Below are 23,120 nucleotides of genomic sequence, written 5' to 3'. Positions count from 1 at the left end.
GCTGGAAGAAGTATATATTTGGTGGTAAGATTTCCTCTACAGAACACTAGAAGTAGATGAAACTTTCTAACTATATCTCTAAGATAACTCAAGCTTAGCTGAGATTCATGTGAACTGGAAATTATCAACCAGCACCTGCCAACAGCTGAGTGCAGACAACCTCATGTGGAACACAGGCTTCAATAACAGTGGCCATGGCAGATTTATCAGCAGGTTACTGTGGAGTCTTTAAAAAAATAATAAGTCCTTTATTTGTTTTATTTGGATTTGTTCTTTTGATCGTATTTTATTAGAAAGCGCTTGTGCTCAGTATATGGCTCAAAGAATCATACCCTTGAATGGAGGCAGGGTAAAGAGGAACCCATGGAATTAAGTCAGCTTGAATTGGAGATAAAGACAGTACTGAATAATTGCAAAGACTTAACCCCTCCTCCCCCTTTTGGGGCTCAGGACTGAGCCAAAGACCTGAGCATTAAAAGAAGGCCCTCTACCACTAAGTTCTCATCCCAACCGGTTACAACAACAACATGTTTACAAAAGCAGCATCTTGGGGCAGAGTGCAAGGGTCTGAGAGCAGAATATTAGAATATTAATATCTTTAGCCAGGGTTTTCTAAAGTAAAGCCTAATATGAGAAGTTATTGTGGGAATCCCAGCATATCAGCACCAGGGACGGTGATGGGCAACAGAAGCCACCAGAGTTGGCCATTGCCACCAAATTAGTGGACCTGCAGACAATGGGTCCCAGGCAACTCTCTGGAATCTCTCAGACAAGGAGAACTATAAGTCTCTATCTCAATCAAGATGTTTGCCCATTTACCCAAATGATCACAAACAAGGCCACACTAAAGCTACCAGCACAACTATGTTGATTGCAGCATTATTTACCATAGCTAAGATATGGAACCAACCCAGATGCCCCTCAGTAGATGAATGGATCAAGAAGATGTGGTATATATACACAATGGAATTCTATGCCTCCATCAGAAAGAATGACATTTCCCCATTTGTTAGGAAATGGAAAGGCTTGGAAAAAATTATATTAAGTGAAGTAAGCCAGGCCCAAAGAAACATAGGTCCCATGGTTTCACTTATTTGCAATATCCAGTATAGGTATGAGTCAAGCGGAAAAAGTCAGAGAATGTGATGTTAGGAAAACGAACCCTCAAATATGTATTTTAATGTTTTTGTTTCTTTCATGCATGTGTTTCTAACGCATTTATAAGATTATTTCTTTGTTGCTTTGTATGTCCCTCCCCCACAGTGTAACCCCCGCTTTCACTATATTTGATGTCAGTATAACATGTGGAGGAGACGGGGACAAACAAGTCGTTTAAGGATTCAGGTGGACCTGTTGCAACAATGAGAAGTACAAAATGTCATGTCAAAACCAGCTTTACAATGTCGGGGGGGGGGGTATGATTGGGTGGGGGGTAGGGGGGAGGCTGGGAAGGGAGGTGAAGGGTAAACAAAGGAGGAGGCTGCAATGCTTGGTAAGAAATGTATGCATTATCCTGCCCATGTAATTGTAACCCCTCTGTACAGTATGTTCTCAAATAAAATAAAATTTAAAAAAAAAAAAAAAGATGTTTGCCCAAGGCATGGATCACTTGATGATAGTTGCATTATCTTAAAACAAGCCCCAGAAGAGTTTGCATTTATGTTTCAAAGGATAGAGCTATCATAAAACAGTGGCAAAGAGAGAGAGATAGGCCAGAGGGTTCTCCCATATGGATATTTCATGAAAAATCTTCAGTAAGGAAGAGACAGAGATACTACACATTGATGGAGAAGAGGATGAGAAAAGCTAGCATTGACACCATTGCCCTGGCAACAAGGTGGTATATGATGGAGGCCAGGAACATGCCCAGGCATCCCTACTTCCTGGAACATGACTGGGATAGGATTGACAGACTCCCTGTCACAGGAAGAGCAAGGATGGCTGTACCTTCACATCGACCTAAGCCACAGAAAGCAGCAAGAAGTTGCTGTGACAGAAACAAGAACAGCAGCCAGATAACCATGGAATCTATTTTGTTAAAGCCTTGTCTATGAGAACCCTTCCATCTCAAGACCACTTGCTGTCCTCCAAGGAGACACAAGGCAGAGAAACATGTTTCCTCATTGGCTAAGCATAGGGCAAAAATGTGGTAACTACAAAGTGGGGAAGATAAAAAAGAATCTGAAATTTTCATAATCAATTCTTACAGGTCAAGTATAGGTCAGCAAGACAGTGAGGATCTTCTGGGAACCCCATCTCAAAGGAAGTCTCTCTCTCTCCCTCCCTCTCTCTCTCTGTATCTATACACACACACACACACACACACACACACACACACACACACACACATCTCCACCAAGTTGAGTAGGAGAATGAAAAGAAAATAACACCAAAGAATAATAACAAACAAAACCAAAAGATTAATAGCAAATACAGGTATACCCAATATAGAATGTGATTCAGGTATATGTGAAAGAAATGTATAACTCAATTATAAGACAATTTGTGGGCAGGGGGAGGGTACCAAGGCTTCAACTCAGGGTTGTGCACATGGTTTTCTTTCTTAGGACTGGCATTCCACCATTTCAGACAGGTCTCCATTCCTTTATTGCTAGTTAGAGATCAAGTCTCAGGGACTTTTCTGCCTAGGCTGGTTTCAAACTGTGACCTCAGCCTCTTAAGTAGCTAAGATTATAGGCATGAGCCACTGGTGCTCAGCAAGACACTCATTTTTACAAAACAGAGTAAAGATTTATTTTCCCAAAGAAGCCATGCGAAAGACCAATATGCACCTGAAAAAAATATGATCATCATCTGAATCATCCAAAGAATGTCGACTAACATCACAAGGAAATAATGCTAAATTCACTACAACAGTTAAAAATCCAAGACTGACTTGAACACACAATGTGCAGCAACACTGGAAGATAGTTTAGTAAGTCTTTACAAAGTTAAACAAATCCTTACTACACAACACAGCAAATCTACCCCTAGCCATAATGTAAGAGATATAAAATCTGCTCAGACACAGATTTGAATGTGAATAGCACCAAACCAAAAATTCTCCTAATATTGGTTGGCTGGTGAGTGGATACAAAAGCTGCAGTCCACTTGTGAAATAAAATACAATCTCATCTCAAAAACTACGAGCTAGGGCTGGGAAGGTGGCTCAGTGGTAGAGCGCTTGCCTTGCATGCTCGAGGCCCTTGGTTCGATTCCTCAGCACCACATAAGCAAAAAGAAAAAAGCCAGAAGTGGTGCTGTGGCTCAAGTGGTAGAGCGCTAGCCTTGAGCTGAAGAGCTGAGGGACATCGCCCAGGCCCAGAGTTCAGGCCCCACGACCGGACCCCCAAAAACAAACAAACAAAAACTACGAGCTACTCAGAAGCACAACCCTATGGAGAAACCTTGGAAGCCTTGCTCAAGAGAAAGGGGCCGACCACAGAAGACCCCATGCTTTGTGATTCTGTTGATGTAACGTTCTCACAAAAGCATGGTTATAGGTAGTGAAAATAGATGTATGGTTGCCTGAGGCTGAATCTGGGAAGAAGGTATTAAATGCAAAGAGGAAGCAGGAGGTACTTGGAAATAATGGGAATGTCCCATTATTTTGAGTGCTGGGGTGATTTCCAGATGCACTTGTCAAAGTTGGTCATTCACTATGTACTTCAAACGGGTGTATAAATGGAGATAATTGCCTCTATATAGAGACAGACTCTCTCTCTCATTCTCTCTCCTCTCTCTCTCTCTCTCTCTCTTTCTCTCTCTCTCTCTCTGTAAAACTTTTGGAATTAATGTATCCATTTGTTAAGAAGTAGGACCAACCTCTATGTGACCCAACTATGATCATTTGGGAAAGATAATGAGAGGAAATACTGTCCAATCTACTAGTATAACCAATGTTAGTACACTCCAGTGGGGAGGAACCTGTAACTAGCTAAAGCAAGATGGTCAGGAAATTTCCTATCAACTTCAAAGAATTGGATGCATCTTTGTAAGAGCTTAAGAAGAACATGAATGTAATTTTGCCTGCCAATAGGCCCATGGTATAAGGGGAAAGCAGATTATATAACATTGTCTACAACATGCATCAGTGCAGGGGGTGGGTGGTACTGGGACTTGAATCCAGGCCCTTTGTGCTCAAGGCTGGCCCGCTATCACTTGAGTCACACCTCCATTTCTAACTTTCAGGTAGTTAATTAGAGACAAGAATCTATTGGACTTTCCTGCATGGGCTGGCTTTGAATTGTTATCCTCAGATTTTATCCCTGTGAGTAGTTAAGATGAGAGGTGTTAGCCACTGCACCCAGCATATGCTTCCAAAGTTTTAATATTTATTCGGGCTTTTTGTAGCTGATACACAAATATTCCCCAAACACAAAGGTAGGTAAAGTGGCTGCTTCTAGCACTGGCAAAACAATGGCATTACAGGAAATCTTTCTCTTTTTCACAATAAAAGTCTGTAATGTGTGAATTGTTTTACAGAAAGTCAATCACAAGAAAAAGAATAAAGCATTTTCATTTTGAAACTGCACTGTGACATAGCTTATGACCATACTGTTGGGTCTGAATCTCTAATTATTTTAGGTGGATTGGTTTTATCTGTCTAAATATACTGCAAGGTCTAACAAGTGTAGTCTCTAGCCAGAATGGAATTCTGTTTCTCTCACTCATCAGCCTGGGACTGCTTACAAGTTACTAGAACTGGTCATATTCTTTTTTGGGGTGGGAGGAGGAGGGTAGGAGGGTATCATTGGGACTTGAACTCAAGGTCTGGGCGATTTCTCTTAGATCTTTTGCTCATGGCTGCTGCTCTACCACTTGAGCTTTCCACTTTCAGATTTTTGGTGGCTAACTGGAAATAAGAGTCTCACAGACTTTTCTATCCAGGCTGGCTTTGAATCATGATGCTCAGATCCTAGCCTCCTAAGCAGGATTATAAGTGTGAGCCACCAGTGTCCCAGCCTGCCAGTTGAACTGGTCATATTCTTTCTTCAGGTTCAAACATTCTCATCTGTAGCTTCCTCTCAGGTATTAGCTATTACCAACGACAATGATTTTTTTCCCCTCAGCTCTGCCTGGCACATACTTACTGTTTATGGAACTCTTGTTGGTTTGATTTAACTTGAACTAATGATATTTCACACTATTCATCAGTCTGAATTCGGACAAGGTAGGTTCTGACTGCCATTCTGAGTTCCTATGCTGGAAAAGGTGACAGGTGACTTTCATTACATTCAGTTCTACTTCTTTGCCATCACATCTCCATAGAACACCGTTTTCTTTTGTCAGCCTTTCTCTGACTGAATCATTTTAGAAATCATTCTCAAGATCCTACCTAGCATGTCCTAGAATAACCTCCCCTGCTTTGGCAAGTCCATAACATTCCAACCATGGCTATAAAGGAATGCTATTCACAACATTCTAAAATTACACATCTATTTAGACACCTTGTAAGACAGTGACTATCTCTTGTTCATTTTCATCCATTCAATAAAATCTTACTAGAAAAAGTAATACATTTGATTGCCTCTGGGCATTTATTAAGTGGTTGTGATTTCCTTTGTTTTGTGAATGCTACCTTTTAAGCAACTACATTCTATGCCATATTTGAATCTCCATAGAAGTCTTGCTCACTCAATATGGACTTATTTACAATGTATGAAAGTTTCTGAGTGGGACAGTCTCTTTCACATGATTTCATGTTGAAAATTATAAGGTTTCACACTGTAGAAAAGTGCTGGGGGCTGTGAATGTGGCTTAGTGGTAGAGTGCTTGCCTAGGCTGCATGAAGCCCTGGGTTCGATTCCTCAGTACCAAATAAACAGAAAAAAGCCAGAAGTTGTTCTGTGGCTCAAGTAATAGAGTGCTAGCCTTGAAAAAAAGAAGCTCGGGGACAGTGCCCCTGAGTTCAAGCCCCAGGCCTGGCAAGATGTTTTTTTTTTTTTAAAGGAAAGTGTCTGTAAAAATGAATGAACTAAAATGCCATTTAAGACTGGGGAGGTAACCCAGTGATAGTTTGTTCAAAATGCAGAAGGTCCCGGATTTGGGCCCCAGTAATATAAAGAAAGTGATATTTAAGGAAAAAACCAAAACAAAAAACAATAGACTACTGCTAGACTTTTGTCAGTGCCTGGTTTTTGGGAAAAGAGTGACTTATCTTGGGTCCCTCCCACATCTACTGAACTATGTCTGCATTTTAACAAGTCCGCAGGTGACATATGTCCCATGGAAGTTTGAGAGCAGTCATTATGTCATGATACCATGATGTGTTGTTTAGAACCTTTATGACCTTTATGACAGGCTTGCCTGTCTCTCACTATTGCTCTGTTCACTTCCTATGTAACTTCCACCCAGCAGCAAAAGGGATCTTCTTTTTGTTCGATTTAATGAAAATTATTATTTTTCTTCTTAAAAATTCTCAACAAAAGCCAAGGGATGCTGTTTTGTGCCTGTCATCCTAACTACTCAGGAAACTGAAATCTGAGGCTCATGGAACAAAGCAAGCTGAGGCAGCAAAAGTATGCAGGTCTCTTAGGAACTGGCCAGCAAAAAGCAGAAAGGAGAAGTATGGCACTAGTGCAAGAGCTTCAGCCTTGAGTGGAAAAATAATTAAGACATAGCACCCAGCCCCTCAGCTCAAGTCCCAGTACTGGTGAGTATGCACACACATGCACATGCACACACAAACGTGTGCGCACGCACACACACACACACACATTTAAAATAAATTTCCTACTAAACTTGAGTTATCCTTTCCCGGACCTGTAAGACTCCTCCACACCTCATCCACATCCCTCACCACATAGTCCACCTGACTCTTACTGCACTTCACTAGCATGGCTGCCTTTCACTTGCTCCTCCAGCCAAGTTCATCTGTGTGTGCCAGTCCGTGGGCACCCTTCCCTGTCCTCCATTTCATCTCTGCTATTCCCATCCGCATGATTGGCTTTCACTCATTTGATGGGTCTTTCTTGATGTGTTAGCCTCTTAATAAACTTTCCCCAGCTCACTCATCCTAAGTACCTGCATTATTCAGCTACACAGGCCTGTTCTATTTTCTTCCTAGCTCTAAACCATTGAACGTGTAAAGTACACCCTCCATGATGGGTCTGTCCACTTTTTTTCGCCATCAGTTACAAATCATTTGACACCATTTCTGCTTCACAGCATGTACTCAATAAATATTTATTGTATAAACAAGTGAGTTAAAGATCTACTCCAGTAATGAGCAAATATTTTTTTAAATGGGTAGACAATAAATATTCTTGAGTCATCTGATCTCTGTGGATAACTACACAATGAGTGTATCTGGTTATAACATTTACTCCGTACAAAATCAATGGCAAGCTGGATTGAGCTGAAAGGCCTTAACTTGCTGATCCTTGACTATTAATGACTTTAATCATATTATTTCTTCTATCTATAATATTTTTCCCTCCAACTGGACTTTTCAAATACTGTCTTTCTTTCAAGGTTTGACAGTTTTACAATTATTTGTCATGTTTTCAGGAAATTCCATATCACCCCTCCAGCCAGAATTGACAGATCTTCCTGCTCCCTTAAGGCATAAGGCTCATCTTTCTTCATGGCCCTGATCACACTCACGTTTTTCTGACAGTTTCTACAGTAGTTTTTATTTTCTAAAGATGGTTGTGACAATACTACCCACTCCATATGCTATTCTGTAATGCGACCTCTGCCTCTCCACCAAAAAGTAAAGTCTAATTCTGCTTCCTTCCAATCAGGTCTTAATGTGATCTCTGTCACTGAGGCTGAGTTGGAAAGGATCCTGTAAACTCCTGCTTATTTCTCTTGTGATGTTTGCTCTAGGACTAGGCTTTTACCTTTAGTCTCATTGACATTCTGGGCCAGATAACTCTTTAAGGATCCACTATTCCATGTTTTCTAAGATGCTTAGCAGCATCCCTTATTTTATCAATAAGATGCCACTGGCAACCCCCAGTGTGACAAAACATCTCAAGTCATACCAAAAATGATTTCTTACTCACCAGCTGAGAACCATTAATTAAGAACAATATATACAACACAGAATTAGTTCAATTCTTAGCTAGAAGAATCAGATATAATGACAATAATTAATGTTTTCAACTTTCAATCCTGAGACCACCATAATGAAGGACCCCATGTCCTAGTCCATGATGGACAGTAGCAGATGAGTTCAGTCAGTCTTGTAACCAAAGCACTAGAAATGTGAATGGAACTATCTCAAGCCTGAAGATCAGATCATCATTCAGGTGTGCCCCACCAAGTGACCACAGTTAATATGAATAAACTCACCAAGCTGAATCTTAACCAGATTTCTCATAAATCAAATCCATGAGCTACAATAAAAATTGTTATTCACAATACTAACTTGGGGGTCATTTGTTATGTGGTTAAATGACTTAGAACTTGGTCCATGGAAATAGGGTATTCCTGTAAGGAAAAAAATATTTTTTTTATTGTAAAGATGCTATTCAGAGGGGTTACAGTTACATGAGTAAGGTACATTTCTTCTTTAACATTGTTACTTCCTCCTTTGTTTTTCTCCCACTATTCCTTCCTTCCCCCAACTCCCCCAACTGCCCCGCCCCCCGCAGAAGTTGTAGTTTGGGAAGTGGCACTGTGGCTCAAGCTGTAGAGTGTGCTCGCCTTGAGCTGAAGAGCTGAGGGACAGCACCCAGGCCCAGAGTTCAAGTTCCACGACCGACAAACAAACAAACAAACAAAAAACAAACAAACAAAGAAGTTGTAAAGTTTGTTTCCAACATAATGTCTTGTATCATTGATGCAATGGGTCATCCTGTGTCCTTGTTTCAGCATTATAAAATTGGCTTAAAGACTGAATATAGAATCAAGTTAGAAGGATACTAAGAAGACCTTAGGTGGATGTAAATGTCAAAAAGACTGACTGTAGGAATTTAGGAGGAGCCAGGTGCTGGTGGCTCATGCCTGTAATCTTAGCTACTCAGGAGGCTGAGATCTGAGAATCAAGGTTCAAAGCCAGCCTGCACAGACTCTTATCTCCAATAAACCACTCAGAAAACCGGAAGTGGCATTGTAGCTCAAGTGTTAGAGCACTAGCCTTGAGCTGAGGAGCTGAGGGACAGTGCCCAGGCCAAGAGTTCAAGCCTCATGACTGACAAAAAAAAAGAAAAAGAAAGAACGAAAGAAAGAAAGGAAGAAAGAGAGAGAAAGAAAGAAGAAAAGAGAAAAAGAAAAAGAAAATAAAAGAATTTAGAAGGAAATATTTCAAGCTATAAGAAAAGTTGCTTTTGTTAAGTAGTGATAGATAATTTAGAAAGGCTAACATCTTCAATAATATGGACAATTAAAAGCTCTAACATCACAAATGACTCATCTGTGAACCTAGCTGCTTAGCAGGCTGAAATCGGAAAATTGTGACTCAAAGTTAGTACAAGCAGGAAAGTTCATGAGATTCTTATCTCTAGTTAACCCAGCAAAAAGCCAGAAGTAGAGCTGCATCTCAAGTGGTAAAGCACTAGCCTTGAGCAAAAAGCTCAGGTACAGTGTCCAGAACCTGAGTTCAAGTCTTATGACTATAACAAACACACACACACACATCCTCTAATTAAAAATCTGATGAGTTGAAGGAGAAGTCCAGGCAAAATTTTAAGTAGTATTTATGTTTTCTTAGCTGTGTATTATAATGCAAGCTTAGATGTATAGATAGTTCAAAGATAAACTAAAGAAGGAATTCTGCTTTCAAAGTGAATTTAGGTAAAATATATATAATACAAGATTAGATTTAAAAAATTGTACTTTATCCTCAGTTATTCTTTCCTGGTAAAAATTTCAAAAATAAAACAGTTTCTCAGAGATAAAATACTTCAGACTACCCATAAAAATGTAGTCTTGGGAAATCAAGGGTCTGACAGTAAAACCCTTTCTTAAAGCCTCATACATATTTAAGGTGGTATCTTGTAGACCTTTTAGAGAGGCATAAGAATTTTAAAGGTGCATACAACTGACCCTCTCTATTGAACTTCTAAAAACCTATAGCTGTCTGTTAGGGAGATTAAATTATAAAGCAGAGGCTGCCTCAATAAAATTAATAGGTGTGTTATCAACTAATGTACTAAGCAATCAATAAGCTTAATAAAAGTCCCATAGAGTTTGTACAGGAATTATAATGTTACAAGCTCATCCAGGTCTACTAAATGGGTCAGAGGGAATATAAAATGAAAGTGATTTTTTTCAAATCCTGGACTTTCTATGAACAGAAAGTACGAAGAAAGCTATTCAGCTTCAAATAGAATATACATTTTTTTCTGGGAAGGCAAGGATAACTTTAAAAAGCAGAATCCACATCTCAAAGGATGGAGGAGCGAGAAGACAGGATCATTTTCTGGAAGCAGCAATGAGACCAGATCAAGCAACTAATGACATGAGCCTGGCTACAGATCAGCCCTGCAATGGACCAGTTACCACTCTGTGCCTCCTTATTTCTCTCTCTCCATATGGAAGGTTGTACTTACTGTGGTTTCTTCACTGATTTTCCTTGTATATCGAGCTTTGGAGAGTTGTATAACAAAAATCTCTTTATCCCCAGATCTTCAGATTAAGAGGAACTATACTGTATCCAAAAGATCTGGACTCAATATCTTCATGTGTACTACAACCTGATTTGGATGTTAAGACTCTAAGCTTGGAGCCAAACTCATAAATGAATGTCATGTGGAGGTTTTTGGTAAGAAAGCAAGAATGTCTTTCATTTTGAGAGGGATGTAGACTGTGCAGTCCGAGAAAACACTCTAGATAATTGTCTCTGCAGCGGGTAGCAATCACATCACACATATCATAGGCTCCTCAGCGGCGTGACCTTGCCACTTCTCCATGTTGGAAGCCTAACCCTGCTTTTCTCTAGTCTTCCTTACATGTTGTGCATGTGTGTGCATGCACGCACACATGTGCAAACCAATATTAGAGCTTGAACTCAGGACCTTATGCTCTTTCTTGTTGTTGTTGTTGTTGTTTTTTCACTCAAGGCTGCTCTACCACTCAGGACATACACATATCCACTCCCAGATTTCTGATGGGTAACTGAAGATAAGAGTCTTGCAAACTTTCCAGCCTGGACTGGCTTCTAACAATGATCTTCAGATCTCAGTCTCCCAAGTAGTGAGGATTGTAGGAATGGGCCACAGATGCTTGGTTTAACAGGTTCTACGTGTAATCCATAGTCTTTGGCAGAAATAAAATGACATGACTTTACAATAGCCACTTGGTTCTCCAGTGGCCATTGTTCTGGGGTAAGCCAGTCATATATATCATATATGTATATATATATATATATATATATATATGTATATATATATATATATATATACACATACACATATAGTAAGAGATAAAGAAGCAAAAACAAAACAAAACAAAAACAAAAACACCATACAGAAGAGGATGCACAGGGTGCCCTGGCAGACAGTTCCAAATGACTTCAATCTTCTAATCACTTTCAGAAGGTATCCTGCCAAAATAACTAAATGACCTCAGCTGATGCTACAGAGAAAATATCACCCACTTAATCATGAAAAACCCATGAGATGTCAAAAATACAATTAATATAATAATATAATGCAGATATTGTTTTAAGACATTGAATGCTGGAGTCATTTGTTATACACCAGCAATGATAGTGTCTGATACATTTCCATTGAATTCATCTTAAAAGCATGAGCTACTTTATCCTTTTCTATGTTCTTGCACCATCTAAAATAATGCCTCCTATAGAGTAGAGGACTACTCTTTACAAAAGATTATCATCAACAAATGTCTCTGAGATCCACCAACACTTTGCAACTTAGGTAGAAAAGAAATTTTTATTATTCTCAATCTTTCTAGTAAAGAAACAGGCTTGGCTAGAGAGAGAGATCAGTGATAAAATGTATGCCTTATATGAGAAAGGTCCTGCTAAGTTTCATCAACAGCATCAAGGAAAGAAAGAATGAATGAGAGAGAGAAAGAAAGGAAAAGAGAGAGAGAGAGAAAGGGGGAGGAGGATGGGAGGAAGGGAAGAAGGAAGGAAGGAAGGAAGGAAGGAAGGAAGGAAGGAAGGAAGGAAGGAAGGAAGGAAGTCAGAGAGTTGAGTTGACTTTCTGTGTCTCTATTAAATAATCTAGGCAACTTGTAAACTCAGTCTTTTTGAAACTAAGTATACTAGACTTTCTTCATAGAAAAAAGCTCCCTTTATGCATTGTAGACTCTGCATAAACATTTATTTATCAATGGAGGAAAAAAGAAAAGAAAGGAGGACAGTAGATAGCCAAGAAAAAAAAACCATAAGAAGTGAAAGTACAACCTCCCAGTGTCAGGATACCCACACATTCATGTTCACTACTGCACTAGTCACAATAGCCAAGTTATGGAAACAGCTCAGATGCCCTACAATGAATGAGTGGATCAAGAAAACATGGGATACACACACAATGGAATTTTACTCCAGAAAGAATAAGGTTATGTCATTTGCAGGGAAATAGATGGGCCTAGAACAAATCATGTAAGTGAAATAAGCCAAACTCAGAGACAAACGATGCACAACATATATTTTTTTCTCATTTGTGGAAGCACTATGCATCATAACACATACAGGGTTCAAGACATTGACTCACAAACTGACTAAAGGAGAGTCTAACTTAGTGGAGGAATCCCAAAGTGTAACTCCTCTAAACAACTGAAGTACTGGTTAGCAAAACCAATATCAGGAAGTGGAAACATGTTTTGAGGGGTGGAGAAAAGGAATGGAGGAAAGAAAGGTGAGCAAATGTACTCATTGTAGGTATGTAGATTATGTAAAAAAATCAAACAAAAAAAACCCCTGTGTGCCAGATGTAGATAGCTCATGCCTGTAATCCTAGCTACTCAGGAATCTGATCATAATCTAGATTTTTCTCTTCAGAATTAGCTATATAGCAATAAGTGCATATGGAGTAAAGAAGTTAGGATCTCAGCCGAAGACTTTGAAGTATACAAGAAAAGTTTGTTTCTGGTAGTACTGTAGTTTGAACTCAGGGGCTTATGCTTGTTAAGCAGGTGCTCTACCACTTTAGCCACATCTCCAGCCCTTCTAGCTACTCAGGAATCTAAGATCTTCCCAGTCCCTAAATTCAAGCCTAGGTCCAGCGAACACACACACACACACACACACACACACACACACACAATGAACTGTGTAACTTGAGGGTAACAACAGGAGGAAAATATGAAAGAATGAAGGAAGGGCTGATTTTAAGCAAGAAGCATTATATTCACATCCAGACATGAAATTGTAACTTCTTTGTTCAACTACATCATAATGATGATAATGATAATCAAGCATCACAAAGGCTGTTCATTTCTGTGCTGATGGAATTTCATCTGACCTTCAGAGCTGCTGAGGAGACCACGAAGCCCCAGGCAACTGCCTTGCGGTCAGCATTTCACGAGGTCTCATTCTCCCTACATTTCCTTTGCTGTTCTGGGAGCCTCATCATGGCACCTATTAGGCCTGGAAAACTCACACACCCCCTCTGGTCGACTTCTTCTTCTTTCCTCCTAGCCACAGCCACACATGTTAGAGGTGCACAGAAGGCAAGTGAGTCTCAGTCCCCAAGAATCACAGGCAAAGAATTGCTCAACCCCAAAATAGATGTAAGGATGGTAATGAGAGTTACAACCTACCTTGAAAATGATTAGCATATAGAGTGGGGAGTGACATTAGACAGAGACTTTGAGGACACCTTTTATGTTAGCAGATAGCAGAAGCTTGAAGTACAGATGAGCTAGTCATAGGCAGGAGGAAAATAGTGCTTTCCCATTTCTAATTTCCCTTATCAAATGTCATAATCAGAAAGTACAAATAACATTGTTTTCATCTGCTACATGTAACTTGATATGACCATGACCAAATCAAGCTCTACCACAGTAGAAACAGATGAGCACCAACACTTTCCTTCGCAGCATCCGGAAAGGGCTGTGCCGTTGATGGACCTGAAGGCAATGTACAAGGAACATTGTCACCAGGGTGAGGAGCTCTGCCCCAGAGTTGTAGGTCCCTCAAGGTTAGCAGGTAAGGGCCAGCCCCTGGGTAGTCTCCAAAGTTGTTGGGCTCATAGCAAACACTCAGTAATGACATTCTCAACTGAGATGTTAGGAATGAAATAGAATGGAATAAAGCAGAAGATAGGGCATGGCTCAAGTGCAAAGCACCTGACTAGCACACAGGAAAATATGAATTCAAACTCTGATATTGCAAGAAGAAGAAGGAGGAAAAGAAGGAGGAGGAGGAGGCAAGGAGGATGGAACATAATGATCACAAAAATCATTAATTACAGAGCACTTTTCTGTACGAGTTCTATGTATTGCAGTCAAAAGTCTGGCAAATCAAGCTGAAGGTATGGCTCAGTGTTAGCGTGCTTACCCAGCAAGCACAAGACTCTGAGTTCAAAATGGAGGTTCTTATGAGTTTGAAAATCCTCCAATGCTCTAGTTACTTGTACATTCACCTTACTGGATCAGATTTCTTCCCTGGGTTCCAGCCTCAACTGTTCTGATCCTGGCTTTTTGGCTCCAGATGACAATTAATAGCTACTTAAAGACACCAATTTCCTAAATAAAACCTCCAATCCCCAAATTCCTTAGACATATCTCACCCTTTGCTTCTGTTTTCCCAATCTTCTCGGCTACTATGTGCAGCAGCATCTACCCAGTTGCTTTAGCCAATGACTTTGAAGTTAATCTGATTTCTTATCCATATAAGCCATCTGAAAGCTGGGTCGGATCTGCTTCTGAGCATAGCCTCACGAGTCCAAGTCACCAACATCATCTGGATCACTAAACTGCTTTGTCACTGGGATCCTGGTTTCTTATTAGCCTCACATCATTATAAGCAATTACTGGTAATCAAATACCAGTATCTTTCCTTGGTTTTCTTAGGCTCCTATCAATGGGGTTGGGTCCATATGTCTGAATCTTAATAAATAACATGTCAGCAAAAATGATTACTACTTTACACCCAGAGCACATGGGAATATCTGTGTTTTTTTCTTTCACTTATCTTTAAACCTGGTGTTCATGTGTCCATCAGGTAGAGCCATAAGGGAAATGCTGCTTGGATCCCTGAGTTATCACATGGAAAAGACACTCCCTAGAGAATCGTCTAACCATCTCAGACTTTGTGTGAACAAGAAATAAACCTTTACTGTGCTAAGATTCCAAAAATAGCATAGTCTAGCCTATCTTGACTAGAATACATCTGCATGGCAGGCAGAGTGGTGTTTCAGAGATATAAATCATGTCATATCACTCCTCCATTGAACATTATCTCCTGATACCCATTTGAAATAACACCAGAGTAATTAAATGTGACCTACAGCAGTCTACGTGTGATCTGATCTCAGTCTAGCTAACAGCCTTACACCACTGCCTCCCAGTTAGTGAAATCAGCCATGCTGACTTCTTTCTGTTACCTAAACATTCCAGAACTCTCTCTACTCTTTGTATGGGGCCATCTCTAGAAACATTTTCACCCCAGGTCTACTCTCATTTGTCTTCTGGCATCAGCCACTTCTCCTTTTCTGTAAGAGAACTCCTCGTCTATCCAGGCTTGGGGGGGGGGGGGTCCCCTACAAAGTCCCTCTATCTTCTTTCATTTTTAATAGTATGTATGACTACATGAAATTATCCAGGTTATAAGATTAAATTGCTAAAGCTTTTATACACTTATTTCCTATTACTCACCACTGGAGCACAAACTGCCTGAGGTTAGGTTAAATACATTTTCTGCTATAGACCCAATACTGTTTTATTGAATGCCAGGCATTGAATAAAAGCTAGTGATTATTATTATCATTGCCATAGAAAATGGAAGATACTTGTATCACCCTTTATCACTAGCAGGAACACATACTTCCAGGCAGGCAATTGGAGTGTATGAATCAGGAAGAATCTTTTTTTTTTGGGGGGGGGGGGGTCCGGTTGTGGGGCCTGAACTCTGGGCCTGAGCACTGTCCCTCAGCTCTTCAGCTCAAGGCTAGTGCTCTACCACTTGAGCCACAGCGCCACTTCTGGCTTTTTATTTTTTGCTTATGTGGTGCTGAGGAATAGAACCCAGGGCCTCAGGCATGCAAGGCAAGTGCTCTACCACTGAGCCACCTTCCCAGCCCAGGAAGAATCTTGATATGAAATATATGGAGAGTTCCTGCAATCAAATTCAGACATTAATTCTGTACTCAGAAGTATAGGATACAGCGAGGCTGAATTCAGGAAACAGAGATCTGAGGATTGTGGTTCAAAACCATCCAAAACAGGGAAGTTCATGAGACTCTTAGCTCCAATTAACCAGTGAAAACCAGTAAGTAGAGCTGTGATTAAAGTGGTAGAGTGCCAGCCTTGAGCCAAAAAACCAAGGGACAGTCCCCAGGCTCTGAATTTAAGCCCCAGTACAGCCACGGAAAGAAAGAAAAGAAGAAATAGAAAAAAGGGAAAGAGAAAGAGAAAAAAGGGAAAGGGAAAAAAGGGAAAGGGAAAGGGAAAAGAAAGGGAAGGGAAGGCATGAGAAGGGAAGGGAAGGGAAGGGAAGAAGAAAGGAAGAAGGAAAGGGAAGGGAAGGGAAGGGGAGGGGAGGGGAGGGAAGGGGAGGGGAGGGGAGGAGAGAGGAGGGGAGGGGAGGGGAGGGCAGGAAGGAGAAGGGAGGGGAGGGGAGGAGAGGAGAGGGGAGGGGAGGGGAGGAGAGGAGAGGGGAGGGGAGGGGAGGGGAGGGAAGAAGAAAGGAAGAAGGAAAGGGAAGGGAAGGGAAGGGGAGGGGAGGGAAGGGAAAGGGAGGGGAAGGGAGGGGAGGGAAGGAGAGGAGAGGAGAGGAAAGGGGAGGGGAGGGGAGGAGAGGCGAGGGGAGGGGAGGGGAGGAGAGGAGCGGAGAGGAGAGGAGAGGAGAGGAGAGGAGAGGAGAGGAGAGGAGAGGAGAGGAGAAGGAAAGGAGAGGAAAGGAGAGGAAAGGAAAGGAAAGGAGAAATGAAATACAGAACTTTTCTGATTCCTGAGTAGTTAGGAATTTAAGTATTTGAACATAAGCCATGATTGGTTCTTGCGATAATGAATCCACAAACACCATTTGAAAACAAAGAATGGAAAACAGAGAAGAAATTGCAATACAAGGAAGGGATGAACCTGTTCAAACTATACTATATTCATGTATGAAATCACAGGAAATCCTCCTATAATCTTAATGTATACTAATACAAAAAAGTAAAAGTGAAGAAAAATAGATCATCTGGTCTGGATTTTAGGCAGAATATCTTGTAGCATATAAAACGTGGAAACATTGAAGGGAAAAAAACCACAAACAAGTATGTCCACAAAAGAGATTATTCATTTACCTAGCAGGAACAGAATTGCATTCAACCTTATGACCAAAAAGTAAAAATAAGTTGTGTGATAGTAAAAAAAAATACCTTTAAAGTGGAATGCCTCATGAATATATAATGATAGGTAAACAACCATTTTACAAGATGAATGGATTCTCTATGAAGGGTAAGTTAGCAGTATCCATCAAGAGCATAATAAATGTGTCTCTTGAGCAGTAATTTCAATTCCTGGAAAATTTCCCAGTAAAGCCTTTGTATATATCAATAACAAATACAAAAGTCACACACAAAAGTCAATAGGAGGATTACCATCCATAGAAAACAAGACCCTCTCTCAAAAATAACAGGAACACAGCTTTCTTTTCTTTCTTTCTTTTTTTTTTTTTTTTTGTAGGTCGTGGGGCCTGAACTCTGGGCCTGGGCACTGTCCCTCAGCTCTTCAACTGTAGACTAGCACTCTACCACATGAGCCTCAGCCCTACTTCCGGCTTTTTCTGCTTATGTGGTGCTGAGGAATCGAACTGAGGGCCTCATGCATGCAAGGCAAGCACTCTACCACTGAGCCACCTTCTCAGCCCCAGGAACACAGCTTGTTACAGGTGATTTAGACTTGTAATCTTAGCTACTCAGGAAGCTGAGAACTAAGGAACAGTTTGAAGCCAGCCCAAACAGAAACGTCTGAGATGTGAGACTCTAATCTCCAGTAAACCACCAAAGAGCTAGAAATGGAGCTGTGGCTCAAAGTGGTAGAGTGCTGGCTTGGAGCAACAACAACAACAACAACAACAACAAGCCCTCAGGAACAGCATCCAGTCCCTCAGTTCAAGCCCCAGCATTGCAAATAATAATAATAATAATACCAACAACAACAATAAGAGCAAAACAAAGACCATAGCCATGACAGATAGTGTAAGAAACCTTCTAACAAGCATGAAGCCTTGAGTCAAAACCCTAATAAAATCAAAAAAATAAGCAAACTAAAGATCATCAGAGAACTTAACAAAGTAGCTAAAAACAAGGGAAACTACATACATTCTAATTTTCTGAGAGTTGTTACATTGCTATTATCTATTCCCTTTTATAACATGAAGCAACATATTATTAAATCACCACTAAACTCCATCCTAGGAAGCTGAGGCAGAGGGTCCCGAGTTTGAGATCAGCCTGATATACATAGCAAGACTGTCTCAGAAACTATCAGTCCAGGCACTGATGGCTCACACCTGTAATCTTAGCTACTCAGGAGGCTGAGATCTGAGGATCATGATGGAGGCTGGCCTGGGCAGAAAAGTTCATGAGACTCTTATCACCAATTAGTGAGAAAACAGCCAGAAGTGAAGGTATGCCTCAAGTTTTAGAGGAGTAGGCTTAAGTGAAAAAAGTCACAGGAAGATGGGAGGCTCTGAATTCAAGCTTCAGTACTGGCACAGGCACGTACACAAAGAAAGATTATCAGTAGTGATTATTTTCATTAGTATCATCTCATCATTATCAGTGTTAATCGCTAGTAACACTAGAAAAATGCCATGACCTTAAACACTATGTAGTAATAATGAGGAGAGAACTGTTGGAGCGGTGTTTCATGGATAGAAATAGAATCATTTGTGCTAGTAGGCGGAAGGGAGGCCCAAGGAGAACAGGCCATGCGATGTATGAAGATTCTGGGTGTTGACATTCTTGCAATTTTAAAAGAGAAAAGAACCAAGAGTGTGTAAGAATACAAGGAAATGGAGCAGAAAGTCTGGCTGGCTCTGAATTGCAAAGTGCTGCTTCTGGTTTCCCTGGTTACAGGCGCCCCTTCTCTTGGCAGTGATATTATAAACGAGACAAGTCGCATGCAAGTGAAGTAAGCAGATATTAAGGGAGAGCCAGGCTGACTCCAAGAAGCTGTGCCTGGGGGCAGGTGTGGGGAAAGATTTGGAAGGGTTTGTGCTGGAGACACAGGTGACATGAGGAAGAGAGCTTTCAAAATAAGAGCAAACAGCTACAGCAAATTGGGAACAGCAGATCTACTGTCACTCCCACTGAGAAGTCCCTACAGTGGAGACCACATGGTCTCGCCTGTTCAGTCTGCTGGTTTGTGCTATGTGAAAGAGGACCAAAAAGTCATAGAGCTTAATTTACATAGTGGCTTTTGGGCCTATATAGGTCAACAAGGTGGAATTACGACTATTTGGTTAAACTGGGCAAAAGTGGCTCATACCTGTAATCCTAGCTATTCAAGAGGCTGAGATCTGATGACTGCAGTTCAAAGCCAGTCTGAGCAAAAAGTTCATGAGACTCTTATCTCCAACTTAAAACATCAAAATCTAGAAGTAGCAGCAGGGTTATGGCTCAAGTGGTAGAACACTAGCCTTGAGCAGAAAAGCTCAGGGAAAGTACCCAAACCCTGAGTTCAAGCCTCAGGACACACAGATTCCACTTCCAAAAAAAGACTATATGGGTAAATGTATACACACATATACACATATACATACACATTATATATATGTATATATAATATATATACATATTATATATGTATATATAAATGTGTATATATATGTGTGTATATATATATTATACATATTTGGCTGTAAGCCTAGCTACTCAGAAAGCTGAGATCTGAGGATCAAAGTTCAAAGCCAGTAGAGGAAGAAAAGTCCTTGACACTCATAGCTCCAATTACCCAGCAAAAACCAGAAGTATAGTAGTTGAAGTGGTGAAGCTCCAGCCTTGAGTAAGGAAGCTAAGTGACAACTCAAATCCCAGTTCTGGCAAACATGCATGCATGCACATAAACACACACACAATGCATACATAGATACTCTTATTACAATCATATAAATATTTAATACATGCACATACCTATGATGTGTGGTATGGGATGTGTTGATGGCTGGCTGGCTGGATGAGTGGATGGATACACAGATCATCTAAATGATCTAAAAGTTAATTCTGTCTTTCTTTTCTTTGTTTGAGTCTTTTTCTTTCTGTTCTTATTTTTTTGGTGCTGGGATGGAGCTCAGTCTCTTCTACTTGCTAGTTAAGCATCCAACACCTGCGCTACCTCTCCAACCCTAATGATGATTATATTATGTAATAAAATATTACTTAGAATTCTATGCATGTTAGAACTTTCTTAGAGTGCTCAATTTCTTTTTATAAAATATAGTATACTTTTAAAACCATGATTTTATGTAACCCAGGGTGCCAGTGACAAGTGGCAAGAATCATCACCAAATTTTTCTTCTCCCCATTTTTCATCCCCACTCTGAGCAGCTAGGACAGAACCACATCAGTCTTCCCCTAATGGCCTTTCTTGAATCCACCTTCTGTAATGAAGCTTGAAAGAAATAAACTGTAGTAAGTGTTAGGTTCCCCCTGGAGTAGATCTTTATAATCTCTGTAATTAGTGCAAGGCCAAAGCACACATACTCCTAGCCCTTAGGCTCTTTCTGAATTAGATGAAAACACATCTCAGGAGCAGCATTGAACTCACAATCCAACTGGACAAACTCCAGAAATCTTGACCTCAACTTGTAGGGGAAGGGCTGAGATGTGACTGACTATCTCCCTTCACAGCTGGGAAAGCCTTCAAGATGACCTCATACCATTCCCAGCACGTCTTGACATGACCCTCTGGAAGAATGTCAAACCTCACACCAATATATGAATGCTAATTTATGAATGATATATATGCACATACTAAAATATACATATATAATATATAACACATATAATTATGCATACATATATTAAACATAACTGTTATACATAATAATATACCTTATGCATATATACTAATATACATACTGATTATACATACTAATATATTGTATCTATTATAATAGATATATATAATAAAAATTTATATGGAAATTTTTATGGAGGAAATTCAAATGAAACACCCTGTTGTTTGATGTCTTGCCAGACTTAGTCACTGGTGAATATTTCAGAAGCTGCTATAAACTTAAGGCAGGGTCCATAATTGACCACTATAAATTTAACTTGCTGTTTTATTTATTTTTTAATCTGATGTTCTAAATAGTTCTACTAATAACTTGAAATTTTTTAACCAATGTCCTATCATAGTAGAATATATTTGTACGTTTACAAATTTCCTAACATGAGGTAAACAATATAATATAAACCTACACAGAGCTTAGACTAAGCTGGAGAGAAGTGCCCACAGTCTTATTATCTATGTTTGACTCTCTAATATTATATTCAGTCTGCAAATGTTTGACACATAACTTTTAAGCTATTTTTCTCATTTCTCTAGGGTTCTTTTCCTAAAAATCTAATCTTACCCGGTGTTGGTGGCTCACATCTGTAATCCTAGCTACTCAAGAGACTGAGATCTGAAGATCCTGGTTCAAAGCCAGGCAGAAAAGTAAGTGAGACTCCTATCTCTAATTGGCCAACAAAAAGAAGTAGAACTCCAGTTCATGTGGTACAACACCAGCCTTTAAGTGAAAAAGTTGAGGGAGACTAACTACTCAGGCCATGAGTTCAAGCCCCAGTTTTGGCACTCACAAAAAAAAATCCTGTCTTATCCATAAATCCCCTACCAAGTAAACACAAACTACAACACATAATAATTTATTTAAATCAAATAAAAATGTAAGGCATTGTGGAAACACATTTGTGTCCTAAAACCTCTGCTTTTCCCTAGGGCTGCCCTACGTTACATACTTCACTGTAATCTAGAGTGTGACCTTGGGGCCTGTGCCTGTCCTCAGAGCTGCTTCCAACTCTCAATAAAGTATCCAAAATAAATGTTTATAGACATCTAACACTATGCTTTTGGGCTGATCTCACTGAACTAAAAGAGAGAGGAATCTGTATTTTGTATATAGCCTTTATTTCATTTTAGGTTTTAGAAAGTCATCTTATTGCCCCTTATGAAGATACAAGTTGGGTGGCAGCTAGAAATTAAAAGAACAGCAACAACAACAACAACAACAACAAGTGGATCTCCTTGATGAGCAATTGAGAGGCACAGACCTCTGTGACACCTGGCAGTGGCAGTGGATGCTGTCCAGTACACAGCACACCAGGCTGGACCCTGGGCCCACATGATTGGTTTTAAAGACATAAGCCAATTTTAGATCAGTTTTCCATTGATAAAAGGAAAAAGGAAGGGAGAAGTCAAATACATCACCTGCATGTGGCTGATAAAGATGGTGCTTTATCACTGAGAAGCCAGTTTTTCACTTCAGTTAGGGATTTTTGTCCTGTACTTCTCTACATCCTGAGAACAGACATCAGAACCCCTTGTATGACCCCAGAAAGATGGTCTTACGACAACCTCCTGAGGATCATAGGAAGGGGATGGGAGATGGCCTCACAGCAGCTCCTCTGAGCCACCCTACCTATAATGTTCCAAGGCATTCTGTCAACACTCCATCATGTGAAGCTCCAACCTTAGCCTGCCTGGCCTATCTGGATGCACACTAAGGCTTCATGGTGAATCCATTTCCGTGCAAACACTATACAGTAACTATTGTAAAGCTTTCAAGCAACACCAGAGATGGAAATGGGAAGATCTCATTTTGAGACTAACTTGGCCATAAAATTTAGTAAGCTCTTATTTCAAAGAACAAGTCAGGTGTGATTATGACACTTTGTGCAGAAGACAGAAGTAGGAGAATCACAGTCTGAGCCTGGACAAAAGCTAGACTTGATCTGAAAAATAAAATAAAAGCAAACAGGTTTCAAACTGTCAAGTCCTTGCCTAGCAAATCCAATGTCTCAAGTTCAATCCCAGGGCCA

The 23,120-nt window shown here is 40.2% G+C and overlaps 1 protein-coding gene across 1 annotated transcript in view; it reads right to left on the bottom strand.

Annotated features, from left to right (window-relative positions):
• Positions 1–23,120, bottom strand: part of Grid1 (glutamate ionotropic receptor delta type subunit 1) — a 751,350-nt gene that overhangs the window by 151,861 nt on the left and 576,369 nt on the right. The gene's annotated exons all lie outside the window — the stretch shown is intronic.

This window comes from Dipodomys spectabilis, unplaced genomic scaffold (assembly GCF_019054845.1).
Source record: "Dipodomys spectabilis isolate Male_0828 unplaced genomic scaffold, ASM1905484v1 ptg000136l, whole genome shotgun sequence".
NCBI classification, from domain to species: Eukaryota; Metazoa; Chordata; class Mammalia; order Rodentia; family Heteromyidae; genus Dipodomys; species Dipodomys spectabilis.
The sequence above is the reverse complement of the archived record's forward strand: the minus strand, read 5'-3'. Positions and strand labels throughout refer to the sequence as shown.